General features: G+C 45.3%; 2 protein-coding genes across 4 annotated transcripts in view; one reads left to right on the forward strand and one right to left on the reverse strand.

Annotated features, from left to right (window-relative positions):
* YIPF2 (Yip1 domain family member 2) overlaps positions 1-12698 on the reverse strand; it is a 78984-nt gene extending 66286 nt beyond the window's left edge. The window contains exon 1 of the mRNA XM_054693277.1: positions 12598-12698. The gene's annotated coding sequence lies outside the window, so the exon portion shown is untranslated. The remainder of the gene's footprint in view (positions 1-12597) is intronic.
* SMARCA4 (SWI/SNF related, matrix associated, actin dependent regulator of chromatin, subfamily a, member 4) overlaps positions 12556-17626 on the forward strand; it is an 89926-nt gene continuing 84855 nt past the window's right edge. Inside the window, exon 1 of one of the 3 annotated variants that reach the window (XM_037505819.1) lies at positions 12556-12724. The gene's annotated coding sequence lies outside the window, so the exon portion shown is untranslated. The remainder of the gene's footprint in view (positions 12725-17626) is intronic. The other 2 variants (XM_037505823.1, XM_054693274.1) reach the window with 2 other exon arrangements.

A 17626-nucleotide genomic window follows, 5' to 3' on the forward strand; every position in this document is an offset into this window, starting at 1 on the left:
GGTAATTGTGCGTGGCTACTATTTGAGGTAGGCAGAGGAAGAATAGCCAGGGGAGGGGGGGGCAAGAAGGGAGCAGGGTTTTGTGGGCCACATGGAGGAATCAAAGGTCTCTTTCTGTGCCAGTCAAGGATTTATTTAAACAGGTAAAATGTATACTGAACCCTAGGTAGGAATCTCTCCTGGCCCACTGCCTGGGACAGATCAGAGCTGGGGGCTTCAAGAGGGTCTGTGCTCCCTACTCCCACCCCCGATATATGATCCAGAATAAATTTCTTTACTTCTGGTCTCAGCTGTCTCACTTGTGAAAAGGGCATCAGGATAGCAACAGCCTTCCTTCCTCCCTCCCTCCCTCCCTCCTTCCTCCCTTCCTTCTTTCTTTCTTTCTTAGATTTATTTATTCATGCATACAAGAGCTGGGGTGTAGGTCAGAGGTATGGGGGGTGGGGGGGTGAGAGGATTCACCAGAGATAGTGGGGAGCAGAACAGGTGGACTGACTGCTCAACAGGGAGGCCTGGCAATAGACTTTAGCTTTCTGGGTTGTGGCGAGGATTTCATCCCACAAACAGAGGTTCCAGTAGCAGTGTTAACTATCACTTGAGCGCTTGCTAGCAATGCAGGTTCTCAGGCCCTGTCCCAATCTGCTGATAAGCTGCTCTGTGATAGGGCCCAGCTATTTGTGTGTAACAGCCCCTCTAAAGGGTTCTGATATCCATACTAAGGTTCTATTTTCTAGCATTTAAATCTAGAGTTCAAAATATGGGTTTTTTTTTTTTTTAAAGATTTTATTTTTTTATACAAGAACCGGGGTCCAGGCTAGATGCGCTGGAGGGTGAGAGGATTCACCAGAGACAGAGTGGGGAACAGAACTGGCAGACTGATGAAACACACTGCTGAGGGGAGCAGCAGGCGAGATAGGAGAGGTCTGCCGCGCCATGTGGGATCCTTGCTGGTCGGCCACGATCGAACTTGTGCTGCAGAGGCTGTGGACAGCTTCACAGTGCGGCGCTCAACTGCCTGCGCCACCAGGGAGGCCCTCAAAATATGGTTATTTTAATCACAGTTATGTTAGCTGGGATTTCCTTGTTGGAAGTACATATTAGCTGGGATTTCCTTGTTGGAAGTACATATCTTCCCCTGAGCATCAGCCAGCAGGCTGGGAAAGTCAGAGAGTCTGTGGATTCCACCCCCCTCTCTGAAATATTTACTTCTATCTTCAGAGTCTGAAGATAGAAGATTGCACCCCAGAAGTGTTTCATAGCGAGTTCTGGAGCTCCCTCTGAGAGATCGCAGACTCTCCAGAAGAAATCATTTTTTTTTTAACATTTATTTATTTATGCATACAAGAACTGGGGTACAGGCCAGAGATGCGGGGGGTGAGAGGATTCACCAGAGACACAGTGGGAAACAGAATAGGCAGACTGAAATACACTGGTGAGGGAAGCAGCGGGCGAGTCAGGAAAGGTCTGCTGCGCCATGTGGGTTTCTCCCTGGCCGGCTGGGGATAGAACTCATGCTGCAGAGGCTGAGGATTGCTTCATAGTGTGGTGCTTAACCCCTTGTGCCACCAGGGAGGCCCACCAGAAGAAATCTTTAGGATAGGTTTGAACAGTTTGCCTACTAATGAGCTTGGGATGCGGCCTGCAGGCCAAAGTCTCTCTTGTGTGTGTTTCTCTAGAACAGAAGCTCCATTGGGCCAAGGAGATGCATAGTAGCACACAAGAATAAATTAAGTAATGCTTAGGTCATTTTTGTGAAATTGTCTTACTAACCAATGTGGGTGTAGCTCCCAGGAGAGAGGACCTCTTTCAATTTTCTTCTAGAAAAATTTTTTTTTCGGGCCTCCCTGATGGCGCAAGGGGTTAAGATGCAACCTATGAAGCTGTCTGCAGCCACTGCACCATGAGTCGATCCATGGCCAAGGAGATACCCACTTGGCACAGCAGACCTCTCCTGATTCGCCTGCTGCTCCCCTCAGTAGTGTATTTCGGTCGATCTGCCTGTTCTGTTCCCCACTCTGTCTTTAGTGAATCCTCTCACTCACCACACTTCTGGCCTGTACCCCAATTCTTGTATGCATTAATAAATAAATCTTTAAAAAAATTTTTTTCCTTCTGGAAACTAGAAGAAACCTTACAAGCTTGCTGATAGTGGAGGCATCACCCTTATCCTGCAGGTGTATTCTTTACCCAGAGTCATGTAAGTGTTAACACTAGATTAGGTTAAAGAACCAGACCTTGTATACAGTTTGTGATAGAAAAGTCACTATATAGTGACTCCTACAGACTTGAGAATGTTGTACATTATATCTATACACCTCAGAGGGAATGTGATGCATTTAGAGTTTAAAGTGTCATATAAGCTGAGAAGGAGAGAGCACTTCATATGGTTGAAGGGGAAGCTACATGTATTGAATGCATTGAGCTGATGCCATTGCTCCTTCTGCTGCTCAGGGGTAAACAACCCAGAAAAGTCTCAAGAAGTGTGTATTCTAAGATTAAACACACACACACACACAGAGGAGAGAAAGCACGCGCAACCATGTGTGCTCCGTGCAAACATGTCCAAAACAATCTGGCAGACCACAAATGTTCAAGTTTTCCTCATGAACAATATCCTAAGCATCTTGTTGGCTTTCCTGGATGGCAGCATAAGACATCTGAGAAATGCAAATGAACTGTGGCTTTGCTTTGTTTTATCTCATGTTAATATTCATGTGTAATATGTCACATTATATAAACATTAGAGTTTTTATCCCAAAGATCTTTAAAACCTTCAGATATATGTTAAATATATCTTTGAAGAAGACTCTCACACTGCAGTAGTGATGTGCATACTGATTTTAGTTTTTTTTTTTTTTTAATTCTTTCTTTCTTTAATTTATTTATTTATACAAACACTGGGGTACAGTCAGAAGCGCGGGAGGGTGAGAGAATTCACCAGAGCCAGAGCGGGGAGCAGAACAGGCAGAAGGACCGAAGTACACTGCTGAGGGGAGCAGCGGGCGGCAGGAGAGGTCTGCGCGCCATGTGGGACCCTCCTCAAGTGGCTGGGGAGCAGCCAGGGATCGAACCGGCGTTGCAGAGGCTGCGGGCAGCTTTGCAACCCAGCGCTCAACTGCTGCGCCACCGGGGAGGCCCTGATTTTATTTTTTTAATGGAAAATTTTATTGAGAACAAATCTCAATTTTATTGAGATCAAAATTTTATTGAATTAGTGAATCAACAAGAAAAAATACAAAGAAAAAACACAAAGATATTCCTCATACACTGTCTGTTTCCCTCAGTGGTAACCTTCTTTACTTGATTTTAGCCAAAAGGCAGAGAAGTGATAAATGGTAACCTTCTTTTCCATTTTTTTAAATCTTTTTTTTTTTTTTTAATAGAGGCATGTTTTATTTATTTATTTTGTTTGTTTGTTTGTTTTGTTTATACATGCACTGGGTACAGTCAGAAGCGCGGGAGGGTGAGAGAATTCACCAGAGCCAGAGCAGGGAGCAGAGCAGGCAGAAGGACCGAAGGACACTGCTGAGGGGAGCAGCGGGCGGCAGGAGAGGTCTGCGCGCCATGTGGGATCCTCCGCCGGTGGCCGGGGAGCAGCCGGGGATCGAACCGGCGCCGCAGAGGCCGCGGGCAGCTTCGCAACCCAGCACTCAACCGCTGCGCCACCGGGGAGGCCCTCCATTTTTTTATTGTAGTAAAATATATATAACATAAAATTTACTTTTGAATTTAAAGTTTTATTGACGTAGCATAGTGTATTTATAACATTATGTAGATTTCAGGTGTACAACATTAAAATTCAATATCCGTATCTAATATATGGTGATTGACATCAAAAGTCTAGTTTTCACCACACAAGTAACCCCTTTAACCTAAAATTTACTATTTATGTGTGCAGTTCAGTGACACTAAGTACACACACACTGTTGTGCAAACATCACCACCATCCTCATTCAGAACTTCTTCCTCTTCCCAAACTGAAACTTTACTCACTAACACTGTTATGAATACAGGTACACAAATATTCCAATGGTAACTCTTGCAAGGAAATAGATGATTTATTTATGCGTTGATCTCCTCCCCCTCTAGTTTTACTGAGATTTAACAGCTAGGATGTGGACATTGATATAATTCACTGATATTATTCATATTTTTTCAGGTTTACTTGATCTCATTTGTGTGTGTGCATGTGCATATGTATGTGTATTAAGATCCATAAAAATACAATTGTGTGGACCTTAATATATACACACATCAATATATCAAACAATTCCAACACCATTAGGATCCCAAGTGCTGCCCTTTTATATCTGCATCCATTTCCCTTCTGGCAACTATTTGTCCTCCATCTCTAAAATGTTGCCTTTTCAAAAAAACGATATATATAAATGAAATCAGACAGACTGTAACCTTTTCAAGATTGGCTTTTTTCTTAGTATAATTCTTTGGAAATTCATTCAACTGAGGAAAAAAAAATAAACTGGTGACTAGCGCATGAGCCACTAGTTCCTTTTCTCTTATTACTGGGTAGTATTTCATGGTACGAATGGACCACAATTTGTTTACCATTCATGTGTGTGAAGGGCACAGGGCTGATTCCAGTTTCTGACTATTATAGAGGAACAGGGCAAAAGGCCTAGTAAAGGTTCATCCCAGGAGACTTGGGAATTTGAAATTCATATTGTGAAGCATTTCTTTATTGGGGGGGGGGGCGGTAGCAGCAAGTATTTTGGATATCTCAGCCTGGGTTTCAATAGCAGCCTCTTCTGTAGGTAGGTTCAGATGCTGTGACCTGATTCAGGCTACAGCTATTGCATGTTATGAGTCTCAGATTCAAGTCAGTAGTCTTTGTTATGTACCCCACCTCTACAACTCTCCTGCAATGCACCCTTGTTCTGTGTGCCTGCTGCATCCCCTCAACCATTGTAGTGCAGGGTCTTAGAAAGGAGGATGTTGGTGTGTGCCCAAGTCAGTAGTTGTAGAGGATTCTGTGCTGTAGCTGTTTCTCCCTCTTTTGGGTTGTGTGGCCCCACTGTCACTCTAAACAGTTCACTTGAAGTTTTTCCTACTCCTTCCTGTTGGGCTGATGCTCCTATCACGTGTGGTGGTAGTAGCTTTTCCCTTAAGGGTTTCTGGGCTTTGTTTTAGATCAGTTTTTTTTTTAAAGATTTATTTATTTATGAATATAAGAACTGGTGTATAGGCCAGAGGTGTGGGGGGTGGGGAGTGAGAGGACTCACCAGAGACAGAGTGGGGAGCAGAACAGGCAGACTGATGAAATACACTGCTGAGGGGAGCAGCTGCCTAGACAAGAGAGGTCTGCTGCACCCTGGACAGCTACAGTGACTGTGGATGGCTTCACAGTGCTGTGCATAACCCCTTGCACCACCAGGGAGGCCCTGTTTTAGATCAGTTTTGTTGTGCACATTTGGAGGAGACAAGCCCGGTGTCTCAGAATGTCTCCATCTTGCTGGACTGCTCATAAACATAACTTTAAAAAAAAATTATTTATTTATGTATACAAGAACTGGGGTGTAGGCCAGAGGTGAGGGAGGTGAAAGGATTCACCAGAGACAGAGTGGGGAACAGAACAGGCAAATCTACTGAAATACACTGCTGAGGGGAGCAGCAGGAGAGACAGGAGAGGTCTGCTGCGCCATGTGGGTTGTTCCCTGGCAAGGCTGTAGTGGCTGGCAGTAGCTTGATAGCACTGTCTTTAACACCTGCGCCATCAGGGAGGCCCTCATAAACCTAACTTTTATATGCAAAGGGAAACCAAAAAATTTTCATGACTTGCTTTATTGCAATATTCACTTTATTGGCAGCTCTTCTTGCCTGTTTGTGTTTATGCAAGTGTACTTTACTGTCTATGCAAGAGACTTTACTTTTCTGTCACTTTTCCTAATAAACCTTTTTAAATATAAAAAAAAAATTCACTTTATTGTGGTGGTCTGAACTCAACCCACAATATCTCTGAGGTGTGCCTGTAAAATATACTGAGGAGTGAAATTATAATATGGTAAGAGTATGTTTTGTAAGAAACTGTCTATCTTCTAAAGTTGATGAACTTTTTTGTAGTCTCACCAGCATAGAATGAAAGTTCCTGTGCTCCACATTCTTGCCAACACCCAGTGTTTCCAGAATTTTGGATTTCTCTCATTCTAACAGGCGTGTAGTGGTAGGTCACTGTTGTTTTAATTTGCAATTTCCTAACCACATGGGGGACATGATGGAACAGAAACTTTAACTCCTATTAACAGGGTGTTGGTGACTAAGAGACAGTTTCCTGGAGCTCAAGGGTAAGGTCCAAGCAGAGATAAACATTTTGAAATGAAGGGCATTTAGATTTTTAAAAAAAAATGTTATGTGAGGCGCCTGCCTGGTGGCGCAAGGGGTTAAGCACAGCACCATGAAGCTATCCGCAGCCTTTGCAGCATGAGTTCAATTCCCAGCCGGCCAAGGAGCTACCCACATGGCACAGCTCGCCTGCTGCTCCCCTAGCAGTGTATTTCAGTCAGTCTGCCTGTTCTGGTCCCCACTCTGTCTCTGGTGAATCCTCTCAGCCCCCACACCCCAGTTCTTGTATGCATAAATAAATCCTTAAAAAATGTTATGTGAGTCACATAACAAAATTAAGCATTTTAAAATGAACTATTGGTGGTATTTAGCACAATGTTGTGTAAATTCCTGCTCTATCTAATTTGAAAATATCTCCATCACCCCAAAATAATAGATTTAATAACCCTACCTCCATTCAGCACATTATTGCCCCCTCTATCTCAAATACCTGGTAAACTGCTTTCTGTCTCTATGATTTGCCTATTCTGTATATCTGAAATAAACAGAATCATATGTGAGCTTTTGAGTCCTCCTTTCACTTAGCATTTTTAATTTTTTTAAGGATCATCTACAATGCAGCATATATTAAAATTTCACTCCTTTTTAAGGCTAAATATCTCATCAAATGTGTAATTCCACATTTGCTTATCCATTTATTAATGGACTGTCTCCATTTTGTGGCTATTGTGAATAGTGTAGCAGAATGTTTACAAGTATTTGTCCCAGTACCTGTCTCAATCCCTTTGGGTAGATACTACAATGTAGATAGTTTTTTTTTTTTAAAGTAACTTTATTCTTTTTTTTTATATATTTATTTATTTATTTATTTATATTTATACAAGCACTGGGTACAGTCAGAAGCGCGGGAGGGTGAGAGAATTCACCAGAGCCAGAGCGGGGAGCAGAGCAGGCAGAAGGACCGAAGTACACTGCTGAGGGGAGCAGCGGGCGGCAGGAGAGGTCTGCGCGCCATGTGGGACCCTCCTCTGGTGGCCGGGGAGCAGCCGGGGATTGAACCGGCGCCGCAGAGGCCACAGGCAGCTTCGCAACCCAGCACTCAACCGCTGCGCCACCGGGGAGGCCCAATGTAGATAGTTTTTAAGTGTGAGTCCTGGGGTAGTTCATTATTAAAGGTCAGTATGAAGTAGAGGAAGTTGCAAAGGAATCTGGGAAGGAGTAGATGACTAGGGCGGAAGAAACCCAGGAATGTGTCAATTGTTACCAATAGGTTAAGGAAGGTGAAAATGAGAAATGGGTATGAACTCTGTGAACTTGACAAGAGTCATTCCAGTGGAATAGGAAAGGTTAGAAAGGAATAAGTTTAATGGATATTAGGGAAGACCTAAATAGAGAAACACCATGTTCTAAAATAGAAGACTCAATATAGTTAAGACAGTGATTCTCCCCAAATTGGTCAACAGATTTTATGCAATCACTATTGAAGTCACATTTTTTGGGTGAAAATTAACAAGCTGATTCTAAAATTTACAAGGAAATGTACCTACAGTAGCCAAAATAAATTGGAAAAGGAACAAAGGTGGAGGATTACCTGATTTCAAGACTCATTATAAAGCTACAGTAATCAAGACAGTGTGGTCTTAGCAAAGGGTAGACATATCAACTAGTGAACAGAATAGAATTCAGAAAGAGATTTACACTTAAAACAGTTTACTTATTTTTCACAAAAGAGCCAAGGTAATTCAGTGGAGGAAGAGGGCAGTCTTGAACAACTGGTGTTAGTTAGAACAACTGAGCATGCCTATGGAAAAAAATGAACTTCAATCTTATTTTAAACCATATACAAAATTAACTCAAAATGTATCATAGACTTAAATATAAATGCCACAGCCATCAGATTTGCTTGAACTGGGATTCTAATGTAGTCATGAACCACTGACTTATGGGATTATTCCCAACAGACATCTTGTCTTTAAAACAGGACTCTTGATCCTTCCTTGCCATAGTTTTCACGTTTCTATGTGCCAGTTGTAACGAAAACTGGAGTTCCACTCCTGACCCTCCGAGAGTTCACTGTCAGGTCCACTACTTCAATTTCAATCCATTCTACCTTCAATTTCCTCTACCTCCATCTTTGCCACCTTCACTCTAAAGCAAGCTGCCATTCTCCACTCTGGTCCACTGTGATGATCTACCGGTACTCCCTACATACAGATTCTATTTCTTGATTATAGTCCTTCAACTTCCTACTGTGCTCCAGAAAAAGCTAAAGATCCTCACTAAGCACAAAAGGCTCTTCCTGGTGTGGCTGCTGCTGATCCCCGCCTCATAGCCACATGGACCATTTTCTATTTCCACACTCTTTTCCTCTTCAGCTCTTGGCACGTCCTGTTTCTTCCACCCAATGCTCTCTTCCTTTGGGTCTTAGCATAAATGCATCTTCCTCAGAGAAGCCTAGCTGACTCCTCAGTCTCAGGAAGGTTCTATAGTAGGATCTCATCACACCCTGGGACTGTCTTCCATAAAATTAAGACTTTCCTATCATGGCCTGTCTGTTCTTCCAGGAGGAATCCTGCCTGCTTGGTGCATCACTGTATGCCTGTGCTCAGTGCATAGCATGTGAAGGGCAACTAAGGTATGGCTGACACTTGATCAAAGGGAATTAAGGAAAACACCCTTACTTCCCCTCTGCCCCTCACCCCCAAACACACACAAATTTTTTTTAAAGATTTATTTATTTATGCATACAAGAACTGGGGTGCAGGCCAGAGGGGCGGGGGCGGGGGGAATGAGAGGATTCACCAGAGACAGAGTAGGGAGCAGAACAGGCAGATGTACTGAAATACACTGCTGAGGGGAGCAGTGGGCAAGCCAGGAGAGTCTGCTGCGCCATATGGTTTGTTCTCTGGCCGGCTGGGGATCGAACTTGCGCTGCAGTGTCTGCAGACAGCTCCATAGGTTGCATCATAATCCCATGTACCACCAGGGAGGCCCCAAACACACACAAATTTAACTACAATTATCCCTTGGTGTCCTCAGGGGATTGGTTTCAGGATACCACAATGCACAGACACCCAAAGTAGACAATAAAGAGGACAATCAAGAAGTGTGAAAGGAAGGGCCTCCCTGGTGGCGCAAGGGGTTAAGCACAGCACTGTGAAGCTATCCGCAGCCTTTGCAGCACGAGTTTGATTCCCAGCCGGCGAGGCAGCTACCGACATGGTGCAGGAGACCTCTGCTGTCTTGACAGATGCTCCCCTCAGCAGTGTAATTCAGTCAGTCTGCCTGTTTTGCTCCCCATTCTGTCTCTGGTGAATCCTCTCACCCCTGTGGCCTCCAACCCCTGTACCTATGGCCTGTACCCTAGTTTTTATATGCATAATAAATAAGTCTTTTTAAAAAAAAAAGAGGGGCCTCCCCGGTGGCACAGCGGTTGAGTGCTGGGCTGCAAAGCTGCCCGCAGCCTCTACAGCACCGGTTCAATCCCTGGCCACCGGGCCAGGGTCCCACATGGTGCACAGACCTCTCCTGCCGCGCCCTCTGCTCCCCTCAGCAGTGTACCTTGGTCCTTCTGCCTGTTCTGCTCCCCATTCTGGCTCTCGTGAATTCTCTCACCCTCCCATGCTTCTGACTGTACCCAGTGCTTGTATAAATAAATAAATAAATCTCTAAAAAAAAAAAAAAAAAAAAAAAAAAGAAAGAAAGAGGGCTTCCCTGGTGGCTCAGGGGTTAAAGGCAGCGCTATCAAGCTACTGCATGAATTTGATCAACCCAAATCACTTGGGAGCAACCCAAGTGGCTCAGCAGATCTCTCCTATTTTGCCTGCTGCTCCCCTCAGCAGTGTATTTCAGTAGATCTGCCTGTTTTGCTCCCCACTCTCTCTGGTGAATCCTCTCACCACCCAAACCTCTGGCTTACACTCCAGTTCTTGTATGCATAAATAAATAAATCTTAAAAATAAAAAGAAATGTGAAGGGAAAGTCACTTAAAAGTCAGTGCTCTGTATCTGCAGGTTCCAATGCATGGTTGGTTGAATCTGTGAATGCTGAACTCCCAGATATGGAGGGTCAACTGCATTTACTGAAAACACCATGGTATAAGTCTACCAGCTCAGTTCAGATCTGTGTTTTTCAAGGTTCACATTACCTGAATGAGTGAAATAAAAGTTCAGAGCCCACGTGTCCATTTACTATGTATTATGCAACAATATGAGGTAAGGTTCAGAGACCTAACAAGTGGCCGGCTTTCTGATTCCTCTATAGGAGAAGAAAGTATAGAAACGTCCAGTATAATTGAGTGGCACCACCTGGCTAGTTAACAACGAAGTTGAGTTTCAAATTCAGGCATGTATGTCTCTACCAAGAGATCTCATCTTCTTCTTTATGCTCCAATTATGGCTCCTGGCATAACCATACTCAATGGGCAAGCAATCTTTCAAAAAAAGAAAAAAAATATTTATTTTATAAAGATTTATTTGTTTATACAAGAATCGGGTACAGGACAGAGGTGTGGGAGGGTGAGAGGATTCATCAGAGACAGAGTGGGGAACAGAACAGGCAGATCTACTGAATTACACTGCTGAGGGGAGCAGTAGGCGAGATAGGCGAGGTCTGCCTTGCCATGTGGGCAACTGCGGCCGTTGGGGATCAAACCGGAACTGCAGAGGCTGTGGACAGGTTCACAACACTGTTCTCAACCCACTGCTCCACCAGGGAAGCCCAAAGAAAAAAAAAATTAATTACTCAGTATGTGGCATAAGGGGGTGACTAAATCAGACAATGGCTTCCCCATTTGTATTGAAGGCAAGTAGACAATAAAGAGGACAGTCAAGAAATGTGAAAGGAAAAGGCAGCAGTGATTAAAAATAAGGGAAAGGTTTGAGGCTGTGAGTCTGCCGAGTCCTAAAAAAGGAGAGTAGGGGCCAGTCACAGACTGTGGGACTTGACCTTGGGGAGAGCTGTCCATTGGGGGACCAAATGACTGTACTGGAGATATTTTATTATTATTTTGTTATGAATGCTTTTTGTTTTTTTTAATTATTTTTTAAAAGATTTACTTACTTATACAAGAACTGGGGTACAGGCCAGATGTGCAGGAGGATGAGAGGATTCAGTAGAGACAGAGCGGGGAACAGAACAGGCAGAAAGACTGAAGACACTGCTAAGGGGAGCAGCAGGGCAGGCAGGAGGGGTCTGCCGTGCCATGTGGGTTTCTCCCCGCCTGGTCCGGAATTGAATCGGTGTTGCAGAGGCTGTGGACAGCTTCACAGCACTGCACTCAACCTGCTGCGCCACCGGGGAGGGCCTTTTGGAGATATTTTCAAAACACAGAGAGAGGCCTTCATACTTGGCACAGGCCGTCTCCCTTAATGCTTTTTTATTCAAAAGTCTTCTTTGCGGGGCCTCCCTGGTGGCGCAAGGAGTTAGGATGCAACCTATGAAGCTATCCGCAGCCTCCACAGCAGGAGTTTGATCCCCAGCGAAGGAGCTACCCACATGGCGCAGCTGACCTTTCCTGTCTTGCCCGCTGCTCCCCTCAGCAGTGTATTTCAGTCTGCCTGTTCTGTTCCCTACTCTATCTCTGGTGAATCCTTTCACCCCTCACACCTCTGGCCTGTACCCCAGTTCTTGCATGCATAAATAAAATCTTAAAAAAAAAAAATTTGCTGAACTAAATGGCATCCGCAGGTTTTGCTGGAAAGGTGGCCACATCATGTCATGCCTGTAGTGGCCAAACAGGCCCCCTCAGTTCTCTGGCCAGGAATGAAAGACGTTCCCAGGACCCTCTGGACACACGGGCCACATCTGCTTATTCTGGGGCCAGCCTGTCCTCTCGCTTAGCCTCGAGTCCTCACTTCCAAGTCTCAGGGCCTCATAAACGTCCCTTCTCCGCAGATCCCGCCGCCACTCCGTCCCATCCCCCACCCTCCCGCTGCCGCCACCAACACCACAGCCGCAGTGGCTCCCGCTTTGCGCATGCTCAGCATCCAGGGGCCCCGCGGCGAGTAGAAAACGAAGACCCTGAGCGCAGGCGCACGTCAGTCCGGCATAGTCGGGTAGCGCGCAGGGTGCGGACGCTCTCCTTGGCCACGCCCATCTCCCGAAGGGGGGGGGCGTGCAGGGCTGGCGCGCACGCGCGCTACGAACGGAAGGGTGGGCGGGCGCGCGCACGCGGCTAGGCGGGCGACGGAAGAGGGAGAGGCCGTGCTCGGGGGAGGGAGTCGGCGAGTGCGCGCGCAGCGGGGGCGCGGGAGGCGTGGGGGGGCAGCCGAGGCAGGCGGGCGCGCGCGCGAGGCTTACCCTCGCTCGGCGGCGGCGTCGGCGGCTTCTTTGTTTCGTGAGGAGAGGCGAGACACCCACTCTGTCCCCGACCCCGCGCGGAGTGGTGGGGGCGGCGCCGGGAAGGCGACGGCGCCGGTGGCTCCCGGTAAGGAAGGCGAGCCGTGGGGGGAGCGCGGCACGGGGCTTGGGAGGACGGTTTGAATGGAGCCGGGGCGCCGAGGGGGAGGGGGCCGCCGGCGCCCGGAGCGGGGCCGGGGTACGGCGGCGCCCGAGGGTCAAGAAGCCCGGCCGGATTCGCGCGCGCGGGCAAGGCCGCAGTGGAGCGAGGCCGCGGCGACTACTGGCTCCGCGGGCCGGAGGGGTGGGGGCCCGGGCCGCGTGGAGGCCGCGCGCGACCCGCGCGCGCTCTCGCCGGGGTCTCGGGACAAAGCTCGCTGCCCCCGCGGCGGGCCTGTGCCCGGTCCCTGTCGCGGTCTCGGCCACGACTACAACAATAGCCGGGCGGCTGGGTTTTCCTCGCTACGTTGTAACGGATCCGGTACGAATGTTGCCTTTTCGGCCGGGCGGAGGTCGGGACTCCGTAAAAAACAAAACGACAAAAAACGCAACAAAACCCCAGTCCCCTAGATGGGCCCTTTGTCGTTTGAACACAAGCATTTGGAGCCTCCTTGTATTTTGCTTTTGTTTTTTAAAATCACGTCATTCTAGATTTTCATGGAAAGGTAACTAATTCTCCCAATTCCTTGCTAGAACAGTGATTTGTCCTGAAGTGGAGGGTTGGCAGCAAGTGAGGGAGGACGTCGAAATGGCTGTTGAAAGCAGTGTTTTTGTTTTGTATTATTTTCCCTTCCCCTTCATTTTCCAGTTTAAGACTTTTATATAAAATATGAACCTTTCAGAATGTTTTGTGCTGACTTGAAGACATCTTGATCCCACCCTTCTTCCCCATGAATCTTTGGAGAGAGTAGGTGATAAGGGTAAGAATCACTTCCCAGGAATTTGAAACAAGTTTTCAGTTTGAATTGACAGACCCACTTGGAATTTGATTCCTGGCACTGTTGGCGGCTGAGCTGTGTGATTTTAGGCAAGCAGCTTAATCTCTCTGAACTTTAGTTTCCTCCTTTGTGAAGTAGGGAATATGTCACAAATGGAATTGGTGGAAGCCTGTAAAACGATTCCTGGCAAGTGGGAAGCACTGTTATTGTCTCGTCCAATCTTCTCCTTTATTTTCAACAATATTTGTTGAGTCCCTACTAGGTGTCTGGTGCATGGGGCTTGGATGCCTTGAGCAGCCTCTCCAGACTTTTTGGAAAACAGGCCATAGATGTGGAAACAATTCTGCTAGGCCAATCATTTAATCCTAACAACCCTCACTAGGAGATGTATACAATGGGTACACAGCTGAAAGGGGAGCCAGTTTTGGGATGCTTTGTGGAATAGAAGGTCCAGGCTTGTATTTTGACCAACCCTGGACAGTCATTATTTTCCTCTGCTATGCTAGAACATCATCCTCATCCTTTCTCAGGTGTTGGTTACCCCAGGTTGTAATTACACTTCAGAGGACCACCAGAGCTGGGGGCTGGTCAGCTGCGGCTCTTGCATTGTACTCTGGGCCTGGCACCTGGTAGGCCCTTAGTGAACATTTGAACCGTGAATGGGGAGGCCCCTTGGGAGGTTTGAGTGAACTTGTGTGTGAAATGCTTAGCACAGGACTAGGGGTGGTTAGTAAGCAATAAACATTAGTGGCAATTGTTGCTTTTTTTAGCTTTTTAGGCCCAGACCTCATTCCCCTGGAGTGAGAGTGTGGGGCAGTGGTTAGTACCATGTCGTGGTGATGGTGAATGTGAGGAGTGCTAGCTTTGGACTCAGATCTCCTGAATGCACACCCAACTCTAAATCCTAAGCTTGACCTCTAGCAGGGCATTTAGCAATAGTTCCCCCACTTGTGAAACAGGTCTGACAGTGAAACCACCTCAAAAGGTGGTTGAGAGGGCTGAATGAGGTAACCAGGGAAGCAAGCTTCACACACAGTAGTGCCTGATATTTAGTGAGCATGCAGGTTGTTGGAGATATTTTTTTGTTTAATATATATGTACATGTATACATAGATATTTATTTGTAAGTTAACTTTTTAAAAACCGAAAACATCTAGAGTCCTCCCATATCCGGGAAGCCTGGGTTTGATGTGCTGGTCATATGTATTTTTTTCTAGTTTTCTTGAAAATCATTGCCTACAGAGAGACTCACTTAGGGTAGAACCTCAAAGTGGAGACTTAACCAAAGTGCTCTTCAGTAATCTTTGTTCCTTCTGTATAGTTGGATTAACTTTTAAGCCAAGTACTTTTTTCTTAAAATATGTAATTTCCTGTGCCTTTTCAAAGGTATTCAATTTTACATTTCAAACAAATTGAGTATTAGATTTTTTAAAAAACTTTTCTCTCATCTTTTTTTATTACCTCATACTGAAGCTCAGTTCTGATAGAACTTGAATTTTTCCTTGCAGTTAGTTATTATGATAAAGTTGGATGTTTAGGAAGGTCTATACCATAATTTTTGGTTAAAGATGTACTTTTTTTTAAATTAATTTATTTATGCATACAAGAACTGGGGTGTAGACCAGAGGTACGGGGGGGTGAGAGGATTCACCAGAGGAGTGGAGAACAGAACAGGCAGATCTACTGAAATACATTGCTGAGGGGAGCAGCGGGTGCTTGTGGATTGTGGATTGAATTCGTGGTTCCTGCTGCGGTGGCTGGTGATAGCTTGATAGCCCTGTGTCTTTAACCCCTGAGCCACCAGGGAGGCCCCTAAAGATGTACTTTATACTAGCTTGTTGCAGAACCTTTTTCTGGTAAATTTTGTTGCAAAAATAAAGTAATAGTTGTTAATAAGAAGTGAAATCAATGCAGACTTAATTATGAAATAACTATTTCTTTTTGTACCACCTAAGATCATTTTGTGCCCAACCCTTTAGGTTTAGGAACATTGATCTTGATGGTTTTTGAGTCTGGTGTGTGTGTGTGTGTGTGTGTGTGTGTGTGTGTAAAAAGAAAAATAGACAGACATATCACAGCTATTGTCAATGCAGTATTCTCCAAACTTGTCCTGTCAGTGAAGTTTGAACATAAAAACCTATTGGAAGAAAATCCTAGACCAGTTCCGACTATGTTGTTTCTAGGGAATGGGAGGGGCTAGGCGTATGGGTGAATGATGAGAACAATGGGGATATTTTACATTTTATTTTTTTAAATTTTATTTTGTTTTTATTTTTGTGTAGAAGAACTGGGGTGTAGGCTAGAGTTGTGGGAGTTAGAGGATTCACCAGAGATAGACTGGGGAGCAGTACAGGTGGATCTACTGAAATACACTGCTGAGGGGAGCAGCGGGTAAGACAGGAGAGGTCTACTGTGCCATGTGGGTCAGCACCCTGGCCAGGGATCAAACTCTGGATGTAGAGGTGACAGCATTGAGACCCAAACCCTAGGCCACCAGGGAGGCCCTCTTTTACATTTTATTATTTTATTATTTTTTATTTTTTAAAAAGATTTATTTATTTATGCATGTAAGAACTGGGGTGTAAGCCAGAGGTATGTGGGGTGTGTGTGTGTGTGAGAGAGAGAGAGAGAGAGAGAGAGAGAGAGAGAGAGAGAGAGAGGATTCACCAGAGAGAGTGGGGAGCAGAACAGGTGGATCTACTGAAATATACTGCTGAGGGCGAGGCAGGATAGGTCTGTTGTGCCATGTATTGCTCCCTGGCCAGCGGGGAATTGAACTTGTGCTGCAGTGGCTGGCGATTGCTTGACAGTGCTGTCTTTAACCCTTGAGCCACCAGGGAGGCCCTCATTTACATTTTAAACTAGTCAGTCACCTGGACTTTGCTCCTGGTTTCACCACTTTCTCTGGTGTGGATGGTGCCTCAGAGAAATGGGGTGACAGTGTGATCAGGTACCAAGTACCTAATAAGTCCTCATGTCAGCCTTGGTCATCAGGGCCCGTGACTCAGAGGGACCTATTCACATTGACCACAGACGGAATACAATGTGAGTGGCATCCCTTGGAGTTGTGCAAGTAGCCCAACCATTCATTCTCCATTCATACAGCAAACAAATGTGGACTGAGTGCCCGGCTTGAGTAAGGCTCTGCTGGGGGCTGGGGATTCAGCTAGAACAGGTGGACAAAAGGCCTGTTCTTGTTCACATGTCTATCCTTATTGCCCAAGAGGACAGCAATAATACACAATTTATAGAATTGTTGCTACGACTAAACAACCAATATACAAATGTAAAGGGCTTAGAATGCTGCCTGGTATGTAGTGCTAAACAGTGGTAGTTGCTATCATTTACTAAGATTCCTACAAATTCCTGGCAGGTTGAGATACATACAGACTATATTTTTGTTTTCAAAGTAATAGGAAACGAATCAGCTTCTCCATTTTGTCCTTAATATTTAAAAAGTGCATGCTTTACAAGTTCTTCATGAGACATTAAAAAGAGGGAAATGGGGGGGGCGGGGAGAGGAGGGATTGGGGTCAAAATAAGGTGGGTGCAATTGTATGGGGAATATAAAAAAAATCTTAAAAAAATAATAGATCAGAAATCAAAAAAAGAGGGAAGTCAGGGAAGTGTGTTTGGTGGCATGGTCTTTTTTAAAAATATTAAATGTTCGTTTTCTATTTCATGTATTTTCTCATAACTTGTAACATGGATTGGAACTCTAAAGTGAGTTGGAGTTTTTATAAGTCAGAATTAGAAAGATGTGCAAACTACTATAAAAGGGAAGTAACAGCTGCTGGAATGTTGGAAACTGAGAGGGAACCTGTCAGAATTGAGTCTAAAATTTAATTTGGCTTCCCTTGCTGTCTACCTCATAGATAATCATCCTAAGAAGCATTAGACTTGCTAATATAATCATGGTATCTTTATTGGGGCTTTCTGTTAACTGCATGTTCATGGCTTTACATTTCCGGGATGTAAATTGGATAGGCATGAGAAATTGAACCTCGATTCATGGTCATGTATGGGGAAGGGCCTTGAGGGAAGCATGAGGT

Source organism: Talpa occidentalis, unplaced genomic scaffold, assembly GCF_014898055.3.
Source record: "Talpa occidentalis isolate TD23 unplaced genomic scaffold, MPIMG_talOcc4v2.1 talOcc4.12, whole genome shotgun sequence".
Taxonomy (NCBI): Eukaryota; Metazoa; Chordata; class Mammalia; order Eulipotyphla; family Talpidae; genus Talpa; species Talpa occidentalis.